A 13,487-nucleotide genomic window follows, 5' to 3' on the forward strand; every position below is an offset into this window, starting at 1 on the left:
AGAGACCCTCATAGCATTCTTCTTCTAAATTTATAACTCTGCTTCGAGTTCCGCATCAGATTTCAAATACTAGCCATCATCTTGTTCGAAAATACAGATATCGGTCCATTTTAGTCGGGTGGTATGAAAATCTCCATAAATGTCCAGATGAAACCAAGGCCATAGAGACTCTTATATCATTCTTCTCCTTAATTTATAACTGTGTTTCGGGTTCCGCGTCACATTTTTAATACAAGCCATCGTTTGGTCTGAAAATACAGATTTCGGTCCATTTATGTTTGGCGGTACGAAAATCGCCCGAAAAGTCCAAATGAATTCGAGGACTGGGAAACCCTTATTGCATTCTTCTCCTAAATTTATAACTGTATTTCGGGTTCAACGTCAGATTTCAAACACTAGCCATAATCGTTTTAGAAAATATGGATTTCGATCCAATTTAGTTGGATCGGATGAAAATCCCCCGAAAAGTCCAGATGAAATCGAGGACCGGGAGACCCTTGTAGCATTCTTCTCCAAAATTTATAACTGTGTTCGGAGTTCCGCACTAGATTTCAACTACTAGCCATAGTCTGGTTCAAAAATACAAACTTTTGTCCATTTTTGTCGAGGGGTACGAAAATAGCCTGAAAAGACCAGATGAAATCGAGGACCGAGAGACCCTAATAGCATTCTTTTCCAAAATTATAAATGTGTTTAGGTTTTGCGCCAGATTTCAAACAATAGCCATCGTCTAATCCGAAAAGACGAATTTCAGTCCATTTTTTTGGGTGGTACAAAAATCGCCCAAAAAGACCAAATGAAATCGAGGACCAGGAGAACCTTATAGCATTCTTCTCCTAAGTTTATAACTGAGTTTCGGGTTCTGCCTTAGATTTCAAACACTAGCAATTATCTTGTTCGAAAATACAGATTCCGGTCCATTTTTTGTCTGGTGATACGTAAAACACCCGAAAAGTCTAGATGAAATTGAGGACCGGGAGACCCTGATAGAATTCTTCTCCAAAATTTATTACTGGTTTTTAGGTTCTACGCCAGATTTCAAACACTTGCCATCGTCTGGTCCGAAAATATAGATTTTGGTCCTTTTTGTTGAGGGGAAAGAAAATCGCCTGAAAATTCTAGGTGAAATCGAGGACCAGGAGACTCTTATAGCATTCTTCTCCTAAATTTATAACTGTGTTTTGGGTTATGTGTTAGATTTTAAACACTATCCATCGTCTTGTTCGAAAATACGAATTTCGGTCCATTTTTGTCTTGTGGCACGAAAATCGCCCGAAAAGTCCTGATGAAATTGAGGACAGGGAGACACTTATAGCATTCTTCTCCTAAGTATATAATAGTGTTTCAGGTTTCGTCTCAGATTTCAAACATTAGCCATTGTCTAGTCAAAAAATACAGATATTGGTCCATTTATGTCGAGGGGTACGAAAATCGCCTGAAAAGTCTAGATGAAATCGAGGACCGAGAGACCATTATATCATTCTTCTTCTAAATTTATAAATGTGTGTCACGTTCCACATCAGATTTCAAACACTATTCATCATCTTGTTTGAAAATACGTATATCGGTCCATTTTAGTCAAGTGGCAAGAAAATTTCCCAAAATGTCCTGATGAAATCGAGGACCAGAAGACTCTTATAGCATTTTCTCCTAAATTTTTAATTGTGTTTCGGGTTCCGCGTCAGAATTCAAAAACTTGCGATCGTCGTGTTCGAAAATACGGATTTCAGTCCATTTTAGTCTGGTGGTACGAATATTGCCTGAAAAGTCCAGATGAAATCGAGGACCGGGGAAACGTTATAGCATTCTTCTCCAAAGTTTATAACTGTGTTTTGGGTTCCGCGTCAAGTTTCGAACACTAGCCCTCGTTTGGTTCGAAAATACAGATTTCGGTCCTTTTTGTCGAGTGGTACGAAAATCGCCTGAAAAGTCTAGATGAAATCGAGGACCTATATAACCTTAAAGCATTCTTCTCCTAAATATATAACAGTGTTTTGGGTTCCGCATCATATTTAAAACACTAGCCATCGTCTGGTCCGGAAATATAGATTTTGGTCCATTTTCGTCGGGTGGTACGAAAATCGCACTAATAGTCCAGATGAAATCGAGGACCAGGAAACCCTTATAGAATTCTTCTCCTAAATATATAACAGTTTTTTGGGTTCCGCATCATATTTCAAACACTAGCCACCGTCTGGTATGAAAATACATACTTTGGTCCATTTTTGTAGAGGGATACAAAAATCGCCCAAAAAGTCCAGATGAAATCGAGGACCGACATACCCTTCTAGCATTCTTCTTTTAAATTTGTAACTGTGTTTCAGGTTCTGCTTCAGATTTCTATCAATTTTATTGAGGTGGTTCCAAAATACCAATTTCGATCCATTTTACTCAGGCGAGTTTCGTACTTCTCGACAAAAATGGACCAAAATCTGTATTTTCAAACCATACAATGGCTAGTGTTTGAAATCTGACGCGAAACCTGAAACACTGTTATATATTTAGGAGAAGAATGTTAAAAGGGTCTCTCGGTCTTCAATTTCATCTGGACTTTTCGGGCGATTTTCGTACCACCCGAAAAAAATGGATACACATTTGTTTTTTCGAACCAGACGATGGTTAGTTTTTTAAATCTGACGCGAAACCCGAAATATTGTTATAAATTTAGGAGAAGAATGCAATAAGGGTTTCCAGGTGCTCGATTTCGTTTGGACTTTTCAGGCGATTTTCGTACAACCTGACAAAATGGACTGAAATCTGTATTTTCGGACCAGACGATGGCTTGTATTAGAAATGTGATGCGGAACCCAAAACACAGTAAGAAATTTAGGAGAAGAATGCTAAAAGTGACTACTGGTCCTCGATTTCATCTACACATGGATTTCATCGTACCACCTGACTAAAATGGATTGATATCTATTTTTTCGAACAAGACGATGGAAAGTTTTTGAAATCTGATGCGGAACTCGAAACACAGTTATAAATTTAGAAGAAGAATGCTATAAGGGTCTCTCGGTCCTCGATTTCATCTGAACTTTTCGGGTGAGTTTCGTACCACCCGACTAAAATGAAGCAAAATTCGTAATTTCGAACAAGACGATGGCTAGTTTTTGAAATCTAACACGAAAACCGAAAGACAATTATAAATGTAGAAGTAGGATGCTATAAGGGTCTCTCGATCCTCGATTTCATCTGGGCTTTTTAGGCGATTTTCATATCCCTTGACAAAAATTGACAAAATCTATATTTTCGAACAAGACGATAACTAGTGTTTAAAATCTGACGCGAAACCCGAAACACCTATATATTAAGGAGAAGAATAATATAAAGGTCGCCCAAGCCTCGATTTTATCTAGACTTTTCATGCGATTTTTGTACCACTCAACAAAAATGGACTGAAATCCGTATTTTCGAACAAGATGATGGCTATTGTTTGAAATCTGACGTGGAAACCGAAACACAGTTATAAATTTAGAAGAAAAATGTTATAAGGGTCTCTCGATTCACGATTTCATCTGGACTTCTGGGGCGATTTAGTACCACCCGACCAAAATGGACCGAAATCTGTATTTTCGAACAAGACGATGGATAGTGCATGAAAACGGACGCGGAACCTGAAACACAGTTATAAATTTAGGAGAAGAATGCTATAAGAGTCTCCTAGTCCTCAATTTCATCTGGACATTTCGGGAGATTTTTGTACCACCCGACTAAAATGGACTGATATTTGGGTTTTTGAACAAAATATTGGCTAGTGTTTGAAATCTGCACGGAACCCGCAACATAGTTGCAAATTTAGAAGAACAGTGCTATAAGGGTCTTTCGGTCCTCGATTTCATCTGGAATTTCGGGAGATTTTTGTATCCCTCTACAAAAGTGGACCAAAATCTGTATTTTCGGACCAGATAATGGCTAGTGTTTGAAATCTGATACGGAACCGGAAACACTGTTATATATTTAAGAGAAGAATTCTATAAGGGTCTCCCGGTCCTCGATTTCATCTCGACTATTCGGCGATTTTTGTAGCACCTGACAAAAATGGACCGAAATCCGTATTTTCGAACAAGACGATGGATTGTTCTTGAAATCAGATCCAGAAACTGAAACACAGTTATAAATTAAAAGAAGAATCCTATAAGGGACTATAGGTCCTCGATTTCATCTGAACTTTTCGGGCGAGTTTCTTACCCCTCGACAAAAATGGACCAAAATATGTATTTTCAAATCAGACAATGGCTAGTGTTTGAAATCTGACGCGGAACCTGAACAACTATTATATATTTAGGAGAAAAATGTTAACAGGGTCTCTCGGTCCTCGATTTCATATAGAATTTTCAGGCGATTTTTGTACCACCCGACAAAAATGGACCGACATCCACTTTATCGAACCAGACAACGGTTAGTTTTTAAATCTGACGCGACACCCGAAATACTATTATAAATTTAGGAGAAGAATGAAATAAGGGTTCCTGGTGCTCGATTTCATTTGGAATTTTCGAGCGATTTTCCTACCACCCGACAAAAATTGACGGAAATCTGTATTTTCAGAACAGACGATGGGTTGTATTAGAAATGTGACGCGGAACCCGAAACATAGTTGTAAATTTAGGATAAGAATGCTATAAGAGTCTCCTAGTCCTCGATTACATCTGGACATTTCGGGAGATTTTCATACCACTTAACTAAAATGAACCGATATCCGTATTTTCGAACAAGATGATGGCTAGTATTTGAAATCTGATACAGAACTCGAATCACAATTATAAATTTAGAAGAAGAATGGTATAAGGGACTCTCGGTCCTTGATTTCATCTGGACTTTTGGGGTGATTTTCGTACCACCTAACAAAAATGGACGAAATCCGTATTTTCGAACAAAATGATGGATAGTATTTGAAATCTGACACGGAACCCGAAACACAATTATATATTTAGGAGAAGAATGCTATAAGAGACTTATGGTCCTCGATTTCATTTGGACATTTCAGGCGATTTCGTTCCACCCGATTACAATGGACCGAAATTCGTATTTTCGAATAAGACGATGGCTAGTGTTTGAAATCTGACGCGAAAACCGAAACATAGATATAAATTTAGAAGAAGAATTCCATAAGGGTCTCTCGATCCTTGATTTCATATGGACTTTTTGGGGGATTTTATTACTCCTCGAAAAAAATTGACCAAAATCTGTATTTTTGGACCAATAGATCGCTAGTGTTTGAAATCAAACGCGTAACCCAAAATACTGTTATATATTAATGAGAAGAATGATATAAGGCTCGCTCAATCCTCGATTTCATCTGGACTTTTCGGGCAATTTTCATACCACACGACAAAACTTGACCGAAATTCGTATTTTCAAACCCGAAACACTGTTATATATTTAGGAGAAGAATGTTGTAAGGGTCTCTCTATCCTCGATATCATTTGAACTTTTCGAGCGATTTTTGTACCACCCGACAAAAATGGACTAAAATCTGTATTTTCAGACCAAACGAGGGCTAGTGTTCCAAATTTGATCTTGAACCCAAAACACAGTTATAAACTTTGGAGAAAAATGCTATAAGGGTATTCTAGTCCTCGATTTCATTTGGACTTTTCGGGCAATTTTCGTGCCACCCAACTAAAATGGACCGATATACGTATTTTCGAACAAGATGATGAATAGCGTTTGAAATCTGACGTGGAACCCGAAACACATTTATAAATTTAGACGAAGAATGCTATAAGGGTCTCCAGGTCTTCGATTTCATCAAGACTTTTCGGGAGATTTTCGTACCACACGACAAAAATGGACCGAAATCCATATCTTCGAACAAGACGATGGATAGTGTTTAAAATCTAATGCTATAAGAGTCTCTTGGTCCTCGATTTCATCTGGACATTTCCGGCAATTTTCGAACTACTCGAATAAATGGGACTGAAATCCATATTTTCGAACAAGACGATGGCTAGTGTTTGAAATCTTCCACGGAACCCGAAACACGGTTATAAATTTAGAAGAAGAATGTTATAAGGGTATCTCGGTCCTCGATTTCATATGGAATTTTCGGGCGAGTTTCGTACCCCTCAACAAAAATTGACAAAAATATGCATTTCCAGACTAAAGGATGGCTAGTGTTTGAAATCTAACACGGAACCCGAAACACGATTATATATTAAGGAGAAGAATACTATAAGGGTTTCCGGGTCCTCGATTTCATTTGTACTTTTGGATCGATTTTTGTAACACCTAACAAAAATGGACCGAAATCTGTATTTTCGGACCCAAAGAAGGTTAGTGTATGAAATTTGAGGCGGAACTTGAAATACTGTTATAAATTTAGGAGAAGAATTCTATAATTGATTCCTGGTCTCGATTTCATCTGGACTTTTTGGGAGATTTTCATACCACCAGACAAAAATTGAAAGAAATCTGTATTTTCGAACAAGACGATGGTTAGTGTTTGAAATCTGACGCGGAACCCGAAACACAGTTATAAATTTAGGAGAAGAATGCTATAAGAGACTCATGGTCCTCGATTTCATTTGGACATTTCAGGCGCTTCCGTACCACCCGACTAAAATGGACCGAAATTCGTATTTTCGAACAAGATGATGGCTAGTGTTTGAAATCTGACGCGGAAACCGAAACACAATTATAAATTTAGAAGAATAATTCTATAAGGGTCTCCAGGTCATAAATTCTATTTGGGGGATTTTCATAACCCTCGCCAAAAATTGACCAAAATTTGTGTTTTTGGACCTGACGGTTGCAAGTGTTTGAAATCTAATGCGAAACCCAAAACACTGTTATATATTAATGATAAGAATGATATAAGGCTCTCTCAATCCTCGATTTTATTTGGACTTTTCGGGCGATTTTTGTACCAAACAACAAAAATTTACCAAAATCCGTATTTTTGAACTCGAAACACTGTTATATATTTAGGAGAAGAATGCTATAAGGGTCTCTCGGTCATCGATTTCATATGGACTTTTAGGACGATTTTTGTACAACCCGACAAAAATGGACTAAAATCTGTATTTTTAGACCAAACGAGGGCTAGTGTTCCAAATTTGACGCATAAACCAAAACAAAGTTATAAATTTTGGAGAAGAATGCTATAATGGTCTCCCGGTCCTCGATTTCATGCCATCCAACTAAAATGGACCGATATACGTATTTTCGAACAAGAATATGAATAGTGCTTGAAAGCTGACGTGGAACCCTTAACACATTTATAAATTTAGATGAAGAATGCTATAAGGATCTTTCAGTCCTCGATTTCATCATGACTTTTCGGGCGATTTTCGTACCCCTCGACAAAAATGGACCAATATTTATATTTTCTGATCAGACGATGGCTAATGTTTGAAATCTGCCCGGTACCTGAAACACTGTTATATATATAGGAGAATAATGTTATAAGGGTCTCCAGGTCCTCGATTTCATCTAGACTTTTTGGGCGATTTTTGTACCATACGACAAAAATGGACCGAAATCCATATCTTCGAACAAGACAATGGATGGTGTTTAAAATCTAACGCGGAACCCGAAACAAAGTTATAAATTTTGGTGAAGAATGTTATAAGAGTCTCTTGGTCCTCGATTTCATCTAGACGTTTCGGGCAATTTTTGAACCACTCTACTAAGTAGGACGGAAATCCATATTTTCGAAAAAGACGATGGCTAGTGTTTGAAATCTTCTGCGTAACCCGAAACAAGGTTTTAAATTTAGAAGAAGAATGTATAACGGTATCTCGGTCCTCGATTTCATATAGGCTTTTCGGGCGAGTTTCATACCCCTCAACAAAAATTGACAAAAATATGTATTTCCGACTAGACGATGGCTAGTATTTGAAATCTAACACGGAACCCGAAACACGATTATATATTAAGAAGAAGAATGCTATAAGGGTTTCCCGGTCCTCAATTTCATTTGTACTTTTGGATCGATTTTCGTAACACCTAACAAAAATGGACCGTAATCTGTATTTTAAGAGCAGAAGAGGGCTAGTGTTTGAAATTTGACGCGAAACTTGAAATATTGTTATAATTTTAGGAGAAGAATGTTATAATGGATTCCTGGTCTTGATTTCATCTGGACTTTTCGGGTGATTTTCGTACCACCAGACAAAACTTGAAAGAAATCTGTATTTTCGAACAAGACGATGGTTAGTGTTTGAAATCTGACGTTGTGAAGATACTATCAGGACTTTTGTATCAAAACTAGTGGTATTAGGAGAATAGTGCTTTAAATTTCTCCTGGTCCTCGTACCCATCGACAAAATTATGCCAAAATTATTATTTTCGGACCAGACGATGGCTAGTGTTTAAATTTTGATGTGGAACCCGAAACACAGTTATAAATTTTGGAGAAGAATGATATAAGGGTCTCCCAGTCCTCGATTTCATCTAGACTTTTGTTCGATTTTCGTACCTCCTAAATAAAATGGACCGAAATTCGTATTTTCGAACGAAACGATAGTTAGTGTTTGAAATCTGGCCCGAAACCCGAAACACAGTTATAAATTATGGAGAAGAATGCTATAAGGGTCTCCCGGTCCTCGATTTCATCTGGAATTTTTGGGCGATTTTCATACCACTTTACTAAAATAGACCTAAATTTGTATCTTCAAACAAGATTATGGCTAGTGTTTGAAATCTGACGCGTAGCCTGAAACACAATTATAAATTTTGGAGAAGAATGCTATAAGGGTCTTCAGGTCCTCGATTTCATCTGGATTTTATGGACGATTTTCGTACCACCCGACTAAAATGGACCAAAATCTGTAGTTTCAAACAGAACGATGGTTTGTCTTTGGAATCTGACACGCGACCCGAAACACAATTATAAATTTTGGAGAAGAATGTTATAAGGGTCTCTCGTACACATGACAAAAATGGACCGAAATTCGTATTTTCGAACAAGCAATGGATAATGTTTGAATTCTTAAGCGGAAACTGAATCACATTTATAAATTTAGGAGAATAATGCTATAAGAGTCTCATGGTCCTTGATTTCATGTAAACTTTTTGGGCTATTTTCTTACAAGACGATGGCTAGTGTTTGAAATCTGGCGAGGAACCCGAAACAAAGTTATAAATTTTGGGGAAGAATGCTATAATGGTCTCGCGGTCCTCGATTTCATTTGGTCTTTTCGGGCGATTTTCGTACCCCTCGACAAAAATAGACCAACATCTGTATTTTCGACCAGACAATGGCTAGTGGCTGAAATCTGTCGCGGAACCAGAAACATAGTTATAAATTTTAGAAAAGAATGGTATAAGGGTCTCTTGGTCCTCGATTTCATCGGGACTTTTCGAGCTATTTTCGTACCACCCGACTTGAATGGACCAAAATCCGTATTTTCAAACAAGACGATGGCTAGTGTATGAAATCTGTCGCGAAACCCGAGAGAAAATTATAAATTAGAAGAAAAATTATATAAGGGACTCTCAGTCTCCCGATACTCGATTTAATCTGAACTTTTTGGGCAAATTTTGTACCACCCAACAAAAATGGACCATAGTCCGTAGTTTCAAACCAAATGATGGTTAGTGTTTGAAATATAAGCAAAGAACCCGAAATACAGTTATAAATTTAGGAGAAGAATGCTATAAGGGTCTCCTGGTCCTCGATTTCATCTAGATTTTTCAGGCAATTTTTGTATCACCAGACAAAAATCGACCGATGGGTAGTGTTTGAATTCTGATGCGGAACCCGAAACACAATAATAAATTTTGGAGAAGAATGCTATAAGGGTTTTCTGGTCCTCGATTTCATCTGGTCTTTTCGGGCAATTTTTGCACCACACGACAAAAATAGACCGAAAATCGTATTTTCGGACCAGACGATGGCTAATGTTTGACATCTGACGCGGAACCCGGAACACAATTATAAATTTTGAAGAAGAATGCTATAATGGTCTCCCGGACCTCGATTTCATATGGACTTTTCGGGTTATTTTCGTACCACCCGACTTAAATGGACCGATTAACAATTATAAATTTAGAAGAAGAATTCTATAAGGGCCATTTGGTCCCCGATTTCATTTGGACTTTTCAGGCGATTTTCGTACCCATCAATGATAATGGACCAAATTCTGTATTTTCGGACCAGACGATGGCCAATGTTTGACATCAGACGCGGAATCTGACACACAGATATAAATTCAGGAGAAGAATGCTATAATAACAGTCTTCTAGTCCTCGATTTCATATGGACTTTTCGGGCGATTTTCGTACCCCTCGACAAAAAAGGACAAAAATCAATATTTTCATACCAGGCGATGGCTAGTGTTTGAAATCTGGCGCGGAACCCGATACACATTTATAAATTTTGGAGAAGAATGCTATAAGAGTCTTCCTGTCCTCGATTTCATCTGGACTTTTCAGGCGATTTTCGTACCACCAAACAAAAATAGACCAAAGTTCGTAGTTTTAGACCAAACGATGGTTAGTGTTTGAAATCTGACGCAGAACCCGAAATAGAGTTATAAATGTAGGAGAAGAATGCTATAAGGGTCTCCTGGCCCTTGTATCATCTGGTCTTTTCGGAAGATTTTGGTACCACCCGATAAAAATACACTGAAAATCGAATTTTCAGACCACACGATGGCTAGTGTTTGAAATCTGGCGCGTAACCCGAAACATAGTTATAAATTTTGGAGAAGAATGCAATAATGGTCTCCCGGTCCTCGATTTAATCTGGAGTTTTTGGGTGATTTTTGTACCACCCGACTAAAACGGATCGAAATCCGTATTTTCGAACAAAACGATGGCTAGTGTTTCAAATCTAACGCGGACCGAAACACAGTTATAAATTTAGAACAAGAATTCTATAATGGTCTCCCGGTCCTCGATTTCATTTGGACTTTTCGGGCGACTTTCGTACCCATCGACGTTAATGGACCAACATCTGTATTTTCGGACTAGACGATGGCAAGTGTTTGAAATCTGGTGCGGAACCCGAAACAAAGTTATAAATTCTAGGGAAGAATGCTATAATGGTCTCCCGGTCCTTAATTTCATTTGGACTTTCGTAGCCCTCGAAAAAAATAGACCAACATCTGTATTTTCGGACCAGACAATGACTAGTGTTTGAAGTCTGGCGCGGAACCTGAAACATAGTTATAAATTTTAGAGAAGAATGTTATAAGAGTCTCTTAGTCCTTATTTTATTGGGACTTTTCAGGTGACTTTCGTACCACCAGACAAAAATGGACCGAAATCGGGTGGTACGAAAATTCCCGATTTCATCTAGACTTTTCAGGCAATATTTGTACCACCCGACAAAAATGGAACGAAATTCGTATTTTTAGACCAAATGATGGCTAATGTTCAAAATATGACCGAAAACACAATTATAAATTTAGGAGAAGAATGCTATTTAATTATAACATTATTTGACAACTCTATTTTATTAAATATTATTATATTCATTTTATAGTTTTACTACATGAAGAAGATAATAATAACATATAATAAAATAGAGTTGTCAAATAAAGTAATAATTACATATTAATTTTACAACTCAATTTTGTTATATGTTATTATTATTTTCATTATTTAGTACAACTACAAAACGAAGATAATAATAACGTATAATAAAACAGAGTTGTCAAATAAATATGAAATTATTAATTTATTTGATAATTATTTTTTATTATATGTTATTATTATCTTCATTTTAAAGTTTGACTGCATTAGAAAGATAATAATAACATATAATAAAATAGAGTTATCAAATAAAGTAATAATTACATATTTATTTGACAACTCCGTTTTATTATATGTTATTATTATCTTCGTTTTGTAGTTGTACTAAATAATGAAAATAATAATAACAAATAAATATTATTTAATAAAAGAGTCTTTAGGGTTTGAATGTCTGATTGCTAGGGTTTGAAATCTGATTGCTAGGGTTTGAAAATCGTACCAAACAACAAAAATGTAGCGAAAACTGTATTTTCGGACCATACAATGGCTAGTGTTTGAAATCTAACACGGAACCCGAAACACAATCTTAATTGTAGGAGAAGAATTCTATAAGAAAATTCCGAACCTCGACTTCATTTGGACTTCTTGGGCGATTATCGTACCGCTCGACAAAAATGGACAAAAATCTGTAATTTTGGACCAGAACATGGCTAGTCTTTGAAATCTGACGCAGAATCAAAAACACAATTATTAATTTTGGAGTAGAATAATAAAAGAGTCTTTAAGTCCTCGATCTCATTTGGATTTCTCAGATGATTTCCGTATTTCACAACAAAAATGGACTGAAATTCGTATTTTTGGTTCAAACGACGGCTAGTGTTTGAAATATGACGCCGAGCTCGACACATAGTTACAAATTTAGGAGAAAAATGCTATAAGGGTCTTTTGGTCCTCGATTCCATCTGGAGTTTTCGGGCGATTTTCGTACCACCCGACAAAAATGGAAATCTAACCCGAAACACAATTATAAATTTAGGAGAAGCATGCTAAAAGTCTCTCCCGCTCCTCATTATCATCTGGACTTTTTGGGCGATTTTCGTACCACCCGACAAAAATGGACTAAAATCCGTAACATATAATAAAATAGAGTTGTCAAATAAATATGTTATTATTACTTAATTTGATAACTCTAATTTAATTTATGTTATTATTATCTTCGTTTTATACTTTTACTTTATAACAAATATATAAAATAACATATAAAAAAAATAGAGATGTCAAATAAAGTAATAATTACATCTTTATTTTACTAAGGTTTAGTGTATTAGGGTGTTTAGGATTTAAGAAATCACGTTTAGGAATTAAGGTTTAGAGTTTAAGTTTCAGGATTTAGGTTTAGTGTTTAAGGTTTATGGTTTAAGGTTTAAGGTTCGGGTTATAGTATATAGGGTTATCTTCGTTGCAAACTATTACTACAAATTGATTATATAATAATAACATATGTTATTCTAATCTTCTTTATTAAATGTTATTATTATCTTCATTTTGTAGTTGTACTTAATAACAAAGATAATAATAACATATAACAAAATTGAGTTGTCAAATAAATATATAAAAATTAATTTATCTGACAAATCTATTTTATTATATGTTATTATTATTATCTTCATTATTAAATACAACTACAAAATGAAGATAATAATAATATTTAATAAAATAGACTTGTCTAATAAATAAGTAATTATTACTTTATTTGACAACACTATTTTATTATATGTTATTATTATCTCCGTTTTATTGTTTTACTACATAAGGAAGATAATAATAACATATAATCAAATTGAGTTTATCAAATAAATTAATAATTACATATTTATTTAATAGTTCAATTGTGTTATATGTTATTACAATTTTCGTTATTAAGTACAACTATAAAACGAAGATAATAATAATATTTAATAAAATAGTGTTGTCAATGTTACTTTATTTCAAAACTCTATGTTATTAAATTTTATTTTTATCTTCATTTTATAGTTGTACTTAATAAGAAAGATGATAATAAC

The sequence above is a fragment of the Cicer arietinum genome, chromosome 5 (genome assembly GCF_000331145.2).
Source record: "Cicer arietinum cultivar CDC Frontier isolate Library 1 chromosome 5, Cicar.CDCFrontier_v2.0, whole genome shotgun sequence".
NCBI classification, from domain to species: Eukaryota; Viridiplantae; Streptophyta; class Magnoliopsida; order Fabales; family Fabaceae; genus Cicer; species Cicer arietinum.